General features: G+C 48.2%; 1 long non-coding RNA gene across 2 annotated transcripts; it reads right to left on the reverse strand.

The window, feature by feature from the left end:
• Positions 1 to 1,138: 1,138 nt before the first annotated feature.
• On the reverse strand, positions 1,139 to 8,633 carry LOC118006190. 2 transcript variants are annotated; one of them, XR_004677994.1, is made up of 3 exons: positions 8,069 to 8,633; positions 5,691 to 7,886; positions 1,139 to 5,435 (listed from the first exon to the last, which is right to left on the reverse strand). It is a non-coding gene; the product is annotated as an uncharacterized LOC118006190 (long non-coding RNA). The 2 variants fall into 2 exon arrangements; XR_004677995.1 differs by having other exon boundaries at positions 5,691 to 6,007; positions 8,069 to 8,213.
• Between the last annotated feature and the right edge of the window lie 2,790 nt (positions 8,634 to 11,423).

Genomic DNA, 11,423 nt, shown 5'->3' on the forward strand with positions numbered 1-11,423 from the left:
AGAAGAATGAATTTGGACTCTTACCTCACGTCTATACAAAAATCAACTTAAAATGGATCAAAGATCTCAATGTAAGAGCTAAAACTATAAAACATTTAAAAGAGTTTTATATGGGAAAACTTTCATGATATTGAATTTGGTAATGGTTTCTTAGGTATGATACCAAAAGCACACGGGAAAAAAGTAGATAAATTGCACTTCATTACAATGGAAAAGAACATCATCAAGAAAGTGAAAAGATAACCCACAGAATAGGAGGAAATATTTGCAAACTGTGCAACTGAGAAGAGTCTAATATCCAGAATATAGAAATAACTCTTACAACTCAACAACGAGACAAACATCCCAAAGGACTTGCATAGACCTTTTCCCAAAGATGATATACAAAAACACGTAAACAGATGTGACTTAGACTTAAGTCAACATTATCAGTAAACAGACAAAATTGACATCAAGTGCCTCCATGTGCAAGGCAACGAGACGGACGCTTCACTATATATTCTTACCAAAAATGCATAATCCGAATCTAGTGATGAGGATACCTCGGATAAACCCAAATTTCAGAAAATCTGGATGAAGAGTATATGAGAGTTTTTAATACTATCCTCTTATAACTTTTTGGTAGCTACTTATGTGTCCCTTTCAAAAACATCATTGTCATGCAAGACAAAAAAAAAAAAAGGCAAAAAATAGCTAACAAAAGATGTCAGATTAAAGGAGACTGAAGAGGATTGGCAACCAAATAGGACTCTAGACTGGGAGAAAATTCTGTAGAGACATCATGGGGCACTTGATAATTAGATAATAGCACTCTATCAATGATGAATTTCCTGGCTCAGATACCATAGCACAGTTACATGAGAGAATGTTCTTGTTCTTAGGAGATATACGTGGGAACATTTAGGGGTAATTGCATGAAGTCTTCAATGACCAGGGGAAAAATAATATGTACACTTATTTAGAAAAAGAGGGGTGATGTGGCAAAATAGGGCAAAACGTTAACAATGGGTGTGTCTGGGTGAAGGGTACATGAGAATTTTTCATACTCTTCTTGCAACTCATCTGCAAGCTTGTTATTATTTAAAAAAATAAGAAGTTATAGCACAAAATATATACAAACCTTATTTTAAAAATAAAATATTTATAATATAAAGTTAGAGAAACAAAAGGATGTCTGCCATACAAACTTTGGGGACAAAATCAACCCCAGCCTCTAGCAGGCAGTGCAGCCCCCAGTTGCCAGAGTGGTTGACATGGAACAAACAGTAAGCTTGGCACTGACCCTGACTGAGAGTCCCTGAGGCCTGGAGCCTTACCTGGAAGAGAAGAGCATCGCTTCCTGGCAGAAGATGAGGAGGAGGAGAAAATCACTTCTGGGACTAAGTGAGCTTCTAGAAGAATCCAAGAACCTGGAAGCTCTGCCTGTGTCCTCAGTGGTCTCAGTGAAGCCAACTGTGACCTTCCTAAGTCTGCTCCTTCCTGCCCCAGGTGAGCAGAGCCGCGTTATCTCAAGCCAAGGTGCAAATGTTGAGCACCTACTGTGTGTAGGATCCTGTGGGAGTGAGGAGGCCACCAGGAGAGGCCTGGGTATGTGTGTGTGGCTCTGTGTTTGTGTTGCGTGTGTACACATGCGTGTTTGAGGTGGGGTGGGGGAAGACTTCAAAGCTTTGCAATTATCACTGCATTGGAGGCAGCGGGCAACCTCACTCCCTCAAGAAACCCATGTGGCGGCAATGACTCTTTCAATATGGTGGGGCAACGGTTAGTACTTCATGAGCACTTACTCTGTGTCAAGGGACACTTGAAATATTTCCCCCACATTAACTCCTAACCCTCATAACAACCCCAGGTGTATCACTATTATCTCTTATTTTGCATGTAAGAGGTTAAAATAGCTGGCCCGAGGCCACACAGCCAGGGACGGCAGCAACCAAGATGGGAGGCTCTTGGCCAAAGTTGAGGTGGCCTCCTTAGCACTTCTCCATACGCCCCATTCTCCTTGATCTTGCCCTCCTGGAGCACTGGCTGAGTTGCCAATAAGAAGCAGCTCGAAGGAAACGTTCACGGTGTTCTTATCACACTGGGAGATGAGCCCACAGTCTTGCGATAATCCGGCGTGTTCATACACAGCCTTGTGGCCTCCTCCCCACTTGCACCGTGAGCTGCATTTGTCGTGCTTTTATTGCTCAGTTATGAATCAGTTGCGTGAATTGGCATTTGTGTGTGTCACACCAAACTGGAAAAAAAGATGGGTCCAGCCAGTTGGCATTTTAGGAGTATCTAAAATATTTAAATGTACCAGCTCAAGCATTTGTGCCTCCCTGTTAAGGAAAACAAAAAACAAAAAACCCAGATTGCTGCCAACATATTTGAGCATCATTTGTGCAAATTACCCTGCCACACTGCCCAAGGCCAGGGAGAGAAAGGTTAGTGGGAGCCTCCTTCTGTCTCCCTCTGGAGGGTCATTTAAAGGCAAGTAGTCCTTGGAGGAAATGCTCTTGGCCCCTTTATTATAAAGAATTACAGCCACGCAATGAGTCTGCATTTTGGTTCTGCGTCTACGGGCCACCACAAAGGAACACAGTAGCTAAGCAGGTTGCATCTGCCCCATAATTTTTCAGCACAAATAGCTACTTAGCCTTGGCCAATGGGCCAAATTCTTTAAACGCTTTAAATGCTTTAAAAAGAGTATGTCGTTCCGGGAGCCAGTGAAAGCATCACGCACCTACCGGGTGTCTAACCCGGCAGTCACAAAGCTCTTCATCTAACACAGGTGTCCTCCAAATCAGGTGTACAGTAGCATTACCTGGGGACCCTGTAAAAAAGACCAATGCTGCCCAGCCCCCACACAATTCAACCAGACTCTGTGGACGGGCCCCGGAACCTATGTTCTCAACAAGCTCCCGAGCAACAAAATTGCCGAATGGATTTAGGTCAGAAGTGTACAGAGTTGATGAAAAGTAGTGCTTTTCTTGTCTTCTATCACCCAGCTACCAGGTGAGACTCCGGAGGCCACTGTCAGGAACAGCTGGGCCTTCTCTAACTAGATCACAATTTTAGGTAAATTAGTCCACCTAAAATGCTCATATGTTACCCATCCATGGTGGTTTCTCATTCACAGGAAGAAGACAACCAAGGTGAGAAGTTCATACCTTGAGGACTGAGGTCCCTCAAATTGAGACAAGGAAGTTTCTGAAGTGGGCAGGTGTGTGGCAAGCTGTGTTTTCCACAGTGTTCCCTCCCATCCCTCATGCTCTTCTGCAATTTGACCTTGTCACTCCCCTGTCGAGAAGTAGAGTCTCTTCCAGCCCCTGGAAACTGGGCTGCCTGTGGTTCGTTTGTAACGAATAGGATGTGGCAGACGTGATGCTGCATGACTTCTGAGGTTAGGTCAGAACAAGTCCCGAGGCTTCTGCCCGGTTCTTCTGGAATATTCCCTCTCGGGGTGCTCCTGCTCAGATCCCAGTCACCATGCTGGGAGAAGCCCAAGCCATGTGCAGGGCCTCCATCCGCCATTGCAGAACCCGGCCTTCAGGTCATCCCCGCCCAGGTGCTGAGAGCCGAGAAGCCTCCAGATGACGCCCGCCCCAAGCCATTCGTGTCTTCCCCGCTGAGGCTTCCATCCATCCCCATTCCACTCCATGCAAGTTCTTGACCCACAGAAACCCTAAGCATGATAAAATGGTTCTTGTTTGATGCCCTTGAATTCATTATACAGCATGGGTAACCAGAAGAACGGGGCTTCTCCGGTGTCATGTCATGAGGATTCTTGGGTGACAGAGCCCTGGGGGTGGGGACCCTCAGGGAGGCCAGGCTCTCTAGGCTCTGGTTAAGAGACCAGCTCCAGAGCTGCCTGGGTTCAAATCCGGTCCCTTCCACTTACCAGCTCTGTGACCTTGGGAAAGTTCTTAACCTCTCTGTGCCTCTCAGTTCTCTGTGTAGCGGAGATGATCATAGCAGTCACCAGAAGGTTGTTAGGAGGATTCAATATATTAATGTATGAATAGCCCCTGGCTCGCTGGAAACACTCTTAAGTGTTGGCAACATTTGCAATTTGCACAGGCCTTGGCCCGAATTTGATCACTGGAGGATTTAGCTCTGATCCTGTGGGCATTTATACTTGGAGGACAGGTTTATCTCCAGTTATGTGTCTCTCCTTGTCTGTGAGCTGGGGACTCGGGGCATCCGGAAAGAAGCTGCCTTCCCACTGGAAGGAGCTGGAGGGTTCCTGGGGAAAAGCACGCTGGTGGAATCGAGAATAAAGTGAAGCAGGAGAGAACCAGGCAAAGAAGCTGGAGAGGAAGGGAGCCTGGCCAGGCGGGAGGGTTGGTGCTTCACGGGGTGTGTGCTTGTATGTGTATGTGTATATGTGTGCACGTGTGCGTGTGTGCATGTGAGCGTGTGTTACCTGTGTGCGTGTGTGTATGTGGATGTGTGTGTATTCGTGTGCATGTATATGCATGTATGTTGTGCATGCATGTGTAATGCATGTGTTGTGTGTGTGTGCGTGTACATGTGGGGGGTGATCCCAGGACAGGATGGGAGATGCCTCTGGAGAAGTGAGCCAGGGTTACCCAGCAAAGGGCTCACGAGATGTGACCACTGCACGCGGAGGTTTAAGAGTTGGGGATTTTAGGCAAGACGGCGGCAGGCACAGGGATGGGAAGTCCCTCTGAGAAAAGGCCTCTGGCAGTGGTGGAGGGGGCGTGGGGGGCACAGAATGAGGCACAGGCGTGACAACCTCCATGCTTCCCAAGAGCGTGGTACCGTCCCGGTCCTCAGCTCACACCAGGACAACCCTCTTCCGTGTCCTCCAACCTGGAGGGATCGAATCCAATTCTCTGTACGCGGGTATACATGGATACACGTTCTTGGGCTGATTTTCCTGTGGCCTCTCTCTTCCTGGTGAACGAGCTCGCTCCACTGTCCCTGGTCACCAAACAGCAGAGCCCTCCTTGCCAGCTTCCCTGGACCGTGTGCTGATCGCCGCCTGCCCTGGACGCCCAGCAAACTGCATCCGGGCGCGTGAAACGTTGAACCAGGGGTGTGGGGCAGTTATAATAGTTTTAAAGACCTTGACATTACTTGGATGAAAGTGCTGCGTGTGATAAATTATCTGTATGCGCCACCTGCCTTCGTTAAAGACAATAATGGGCTGGTTTTCCTGCAGAGGCTTCTGGCCGCTGTTTCAGGCTCGGCCAGAAAAGCAGATTTACGTTGTAATCACTTAGGCTCCCAAACGGCTAAGCGTCATGGTACCAGTAGTTGGCACTTAGTGGGTACTTAATAAATGTTTGTGGGACGAGCGTGAATGAAAAAAGGGAAGAGAAGGCACTGGCAGTTATGAGGCCCTAATTTAAATCTCCCAGCCTGGAGCAGCTGTGATTTCCAACGTCACCCATGCAAGGCACACGTGCTTGCTCAGTACCTGGACGCTACAAAGAGAAGGAAAAGGATCAGAAGAAGGGGCGGACTAATGCTGTGCACCTGCCTTCAGCGACGGGACCTGCCTGTCCCGGCCAGCATCTGCGCCCCCCCGGGCCTCCTCACCCTCTTTAAGGGCAGGTTCCCAACCCGCGGGCCACGGGCTCCAAGGGTCTTAGAATGGGCTTGAGCAAATTCGTGCCCCTGGAAACAGCACTTGAGGGGCAGGTGTGGCCTCTTGCGGACGCCCTTGTGGGTGATCTTACCTGGTCCTTAGTCCCGTGCGTTGGCAGCTCCCAACACCAGATGGGCCTCGGTGCACAGCCCGTCCGCCTGTCCAGCTAAGTGGCAAAGCTCATCACTTTTCACCTCTGTGTCTTTCATGGGGACGCTGACTTCTTTCTGGTTTCCTCCAGGTGCCGACTCGTGCTCTGCAGGCCTCCCCTCTGGGAGTGTGGGCCTCCCCAGCGTGACCGGCCTCAGGCAGAGGCAACAGCCTTCTCCACAGCAGGGGAAGATACATCACGATTATGCAACTGATTCTTCGCAACCTCCGGCTGCCCAGGTCCCCCAAAGGAGTCACCTTGAGAAGCGAGATGCATATTTCAGTGTCCCTAAAACTTGAACTGCTTTAAACCTTGTGGCAAGTTGTTTTGAATGGCTTCCCATTAAAAACCAATTTGAAAGCCGTCAAACTCTAAGGGTTGATTCGAATGCGAGAAAAAGCTGAGTCATTCAGAGCTGAGTCTGGGGAACAAGGCGAATGAGCAAATTTGAATAAATAAGGCATTTTTAGGAAAACTGAGGGCTGCCTTAAAACAAGCAAACTGGTTTTTGTATGTGACTCTTAACCTGAATTTTTAAGTACCACATAGATGTCTTGGGCAAAGACAGCTGTATTACTTAAAAGTATTTTTTCCCAAGATTGCCCACAGTGACCTTCATTTAGATGGACAAATGTAGGCGTGTTTGTTTCAAAAGCCAATCGTTTTCATTTATTGCCACAACAAGTACCTTCTAGAAACAAATTTGAATAAGCCAGAAGGATCAAGGTAATGTCCCCCAACAGACATCAGACTACTGGTTCTGTAAGATGTCCTAGCTTTAGAAAGTAATAGTTGTTTTGTGTGTATATGGACTGTTTCACATTCTCTTTCCTTTCAGTCTTCACAAAAGTAACAGGCCTCTGAATGACAGAGACCCTAGGGCAGGACTAGCCCTAGTCCCTAAGATCCCACAGAGGCTCTCCATCAGACTACTTCCAGCCTCTCTCCTAAGTGGCTACACTCGGGTCATTTGGAGTTTATGACAGACCCATTTAGCAATCCCCCCTACACCCACCCCTGCCCTCTGCCTTGTTAGCAAAGAACCACCATTCATCCCAGATGAATGCATTCTTCTTGCAGCCAGAGGCCCACTGAATGAAAACAGAAGTCCCCTGGCTTCTGCAAAATTTCTAGCTTTCCTGATGAAAGGAACAGACATGTCCACAGCCTCCTCTTGTCTCCCTTCTTGTTGTCTTGAAGGTAAACATGATGTCTGGGGCTGCAGCAGCACTTTTGAAACCAAGAGGAAACAAGACTGAGGATGAAAAAGCAACTTGATAAGGACGGGGATGAGCCTGGGGCCCCGATGCCATTCTTTAGCAGTGAAAACAAGGCCAGCAATCTCAGACTTCTGGGCTTCTTAGCATCCAAGAAGCACAAGACCGTTTGCTTTGGTGGCCAGGCTCTCTGCTAGCCTGACCTAACACACCAGCCATCCCTTTATTCAACAAACACATGGCAAGCACAGCTGTGCGGCAGGCAGGCAGGGTGGGAAGAGCCATGGAAGGAACATTGAGGCTGATAATTCTTGTCTTGACAGAATTCTGGAATCAATAGTTGTAACAATTTTTAGTTTCTTATGTAAAATGCACTAAAGCAATTGTATATTAATAGTTTAAATTTGCAAATGACTCATGCGCTTGGGAGGCCATAGTCTTTAGTGGGTGGCGGGGGAGGGGATCAGATGCTGTTAGGACCCCTGCTCAGGGCAGAGATGAAAGGAATCTGGTGTTTAGCACACGCCTGCTCCGTGCCCACACTGTTCCGGAGACTCCACCCACATCACTCCATTGAGTTCCCGCACCCAACTTTGACAAAGAAGCCTTATTCTCTCTCTTTTATACATTTTGAACACAAGTCTCAGAGAGGGTATGTCATTTGTGAAAAATCACACGGCTGGTAGAGCAGATCTCAAGCCTGGCTCATGCATGACTAGACTTGAGTCACAATTTCTTGATGGCAATCTGTTGGAGAAGACCCCAAGCCCCACCTGCGAAGCATACAGTTTCTTTGGAGGGGGAGGCGGGAGCAAAATTCGTAACTAGAGGTTCCTGAATTCCTCCTCTGGTGCATTAGTTGAAGGAAATTGCTGGGTTGCTCTCCAGAGTATTTAGGGAGAATGTGAATTAGGAACTGCTGAAAGAGACATTAATAGATGTGAGGTTTCTGTCATGATTCAACCAATGCCGTGTTCATAAGAAACAGACGGAAGAGCCCATCTGTTTAATTCTCTTTTCTTGCGAGGACACAGCAGAACCGAGATCGAGTCCCGCCCGCCCCCCACCCCAGGACAGCCCGCACAGCCCTCCTCCCACTACCTGTGTGGACAGAGCTTGGGGTCCGCGTCTCACGTAGTGTAGGCAAATATCCTGTGTCCACACCGTCTGTTCAGTTAGCTTCATTTCTACTCAGAAAAGTCCTGAGTGCCGTCCTGCGACTGAGCAAGCGGATTGAGGGTGTCTGCAAGGCCAGTTGGCGCACAGACAAGAGCTGAGCAAGTCTAAACTGATGTCTTCTTACGCCACCGTCCCAAGAGGCCCACTCTGGAGGAAGGTGGGGGGTGCTAAATTGTGTTCCCCCTCCATTCATATGTTGAAATCCTGAGCCCCAGTACCTCCTCATGGGACCTTGTTTGGAAACAGGGTTGTTGCGGATGTAGTTAGTGAAGATGAGGTCACGAGGCTGGTCCCTAACCCCGTTAACACTGGTGTCCTTCAGTTAGGGAAAATTTGGGCACAGACACACGCACAGGGAGATGGGCACATGAAGAAGATGCAGATAAGGATTAGGGTGAAGAGTCCACAAGGCAAGGAGCATCAGAGATTTCCCGCATACCCCCAGAAGCAGGGGAGAGGCATGCAACAGAGCGGGGGGCATACATATGTGTACATGTGAGTATATACATGTATGTGTGTGTCTATATGTGAATGTGTACGTGTGTGTGAGTATGGGTGTGTGTGCATGCGTGTGGACATATGTGTGAGTGTGTATATGTGTGTATGAGTGTATGTATGTGATGTGTGTATGTGGGACCATGTGAGTATAGGTAGGTGTGTAAATATGTGTGCATATGTGTGGACGTGTGGGTGAGTGTGTCAGCAGATGAGAATGGTGTGTGAGTGTGCCTGTGTTTGTGTTTGTGAATGTGTGTTGGCATGTATATGTGTGTGTGCATTTGGGTGCACATGTGTGTGAGTGAGTGAGCATGTGGGAGAGAAGGAGTGTCGCATGCGCGTGAACATGTACGTGTGTGATGGTATGTGTGGGAGTGAGTCGTGTGGTAGATGTCACAATAAATCTGTCAGAGGTTTTGTCACCTGTCACTCTCCTAGTGGAGTCTGAATTCCCCACTGGAGAAAAGACCACTGAAGGGTCCCTTGCTGTCCCTGGAGAAGGTTTGGGTCTCAAAGGGGCCGAGTGATTCTGAGCCCTCCCCTCCTGATCCCTGGCGCCCGTAGACAAGGGGGGTCCTTGGGAACAGATCCCCAGGACATGCACCGCAAGGACGGGAAGAGGCTGGAAACACTGGGAATGCCTCATTATTCCACACTGGGGATAATTTAATAACTCACCATACATCCATATAATAGCATATCACCCAGCCATTGAAAATTAAATTCTCAAGAATTTTTAATGCCTATGAAAGCTGCTTGTGGGGCACCTGGGCGGCTCAGTCAGTGAAGCGTCTGCCTTCAGCTCAGGTCATGATCCCAGGGTCCTCGGATCGAGTCCAGCATCGGGCTCCCTGCTCTGCAGGGAGCCTGCTTCACCCTCTCCCTCTGCCTCTCCCCCTGCTTGTGCTCTCTCTCTCTCTTTCTCGTGCGCGTGCTCTTTCTCTGTCAAAAAATAAATAAACCATAAAAAAAAAAAAGAAAGAAACCAGCTTGTGATGGTGGAAAACACCAGGGTTCAAGCGACAGCTGTGGTTTCATGAGACTCAGGAGCCTGGAATATTTTCTGGGCTCAAATCCTGAGTTCAAAGTCAAGGTCGCCATTTGTAGCTGTGTGACCTTGAGCGGGGAGCTTCCCTCCCTACCTCAGTTTCTTCACCTGTAAAATGGGAACGACAAGAGTGCCAACCCTTAGGCACTGGTGTGATATTAAAAGGTGTCCTGATACAGAGCACCCCCCCCCATTTGTAGCATTGCTGACTTATTTGGGAGTAGCTACAGGTTAACCCCACTATCCCAAAGTACAGTGTTCCTATGAAAACTCTCCTAAGCCAAAATGCAAAACAAAGGAGCAATTACCATTAATTGATGTGAAAATTTTTGAGCCATCCCAGACCCCCAGAATAACCTCTCTTAGGCTTTTCTGATGCCTGAGGGCACATTGCTAACGGATGCACAAAATACGTGGAGATAAAGCCCAGATGCTCACAGGCACAGCGTTGCAGCTGGACCCTGGACACTGAGCCTGGTTCCAGCGGACGGAGCTCGGTGGTACCCCACTCTCCTGCTGCTGGGGGTGGGGGGGGGCGCTCTGCTGCTCCTTTGTTTATCGGCTCATCTCCCGGTGAAACCAATGCTGGACGCTCTTGCCGTTTTTCACCTTCTTTCCTGAAAGTGAAAATCAGCCTCTTCGGGTTTCTTTCGAGTTAGCAAAAACAGGTGGGTCTTTTGTGAAAGCGAAGTGCGGGCTTCCATAACATAAATTTTCCAAAAGTGAGAGGCACCTGTGCTCCCATAATGGCCACTTTCAAGCTCTGGATGGTTTAACAACTGACTTACAAAATTCTTGAGGACTTAACTGTCACCCTCAGAAGCCAGTTGAGGTGAAGAGGGCTTGGCTCCAGCAAACCACTGCCAGGGTTATTGTGGGGAATAAACTCATGTATGTATTAAACGCTTGGAGCAATGCATAGCACAAAAGACAGATATCAACCATCACTGTCAAGCTATTATATTTTGAAACATGGAACAAAATAAATCCGTAGAAGGAGCAATGCATGTGCAGGTGACACAGTGTGATGGATCCAGCGTGATGATCAACCAATTCTGTACATCTGAGGTCCAAAAAACAATTTTTAAATACGTATATGGCTAAAATGAAGTTCACCAACACGCCGAGGGGCGGGATTGCGGGCAATATGCATAGGTTTGAGGATTTGCCCAAGATTTGCACAATTAGCACATAACATGATGTACTAATTTGATTTAATTTGAAGGTGGGAGTTCTGAAGGTGAAAACACCATCTCTTGGGACGAGGTTGGGGAAACCCGGCCAGAGGAGAGCGCCTACAGAGGGCTGCCTGGGTGGAGGGACCTCCTCAGCTGCTGGAGGACTGGATCTCCCAGTAAGTGGCTCATGACACTAGCATTCCTTCGGATCCAAAGGGTTGATGTTTTCTGGGCACATCCTACCTCCCGAATATAGCGAGAGAAAACCAGCTACATTTCTATCTGGGGCTGTGGGCGTCACTGTTGGGTGTATCAGGTTGAACAGTGCCCCCTGCCCTGCCTAAGTCATGTCCACCTGGAACCTCGAAAGAGATGTCATTTGGAAATCGTCTTTGCAGATGTAATGAAGATGAGACCATTCCAAGTCCCGCTGGAGTAAGATGGGCCCCTCAACCAACGTGACCAATGTCTTTATAAGGAAGAAGATGGCCACGTGATGTCAGGGCAGAGATTAGGGTAATGCAGCTGCAAGCCAAGGAACCCCAAGATTTGC

The sequence above is a fragment of the Mirounga leonina genome, unplaced genomic scaffold, assembly GCF_011800145.1.
Source record: "Mirounga leonina isolate KUSES-001 unplaced genomic scaffold, KU_Mleo_1.0 Mir_95, whole genome shotgun sequence".
NCBI lineage: Eukaryota > Metazoa > Chordata > Mammalia > Carnivora > Phocidae > Mirounga > Mirounga leonina.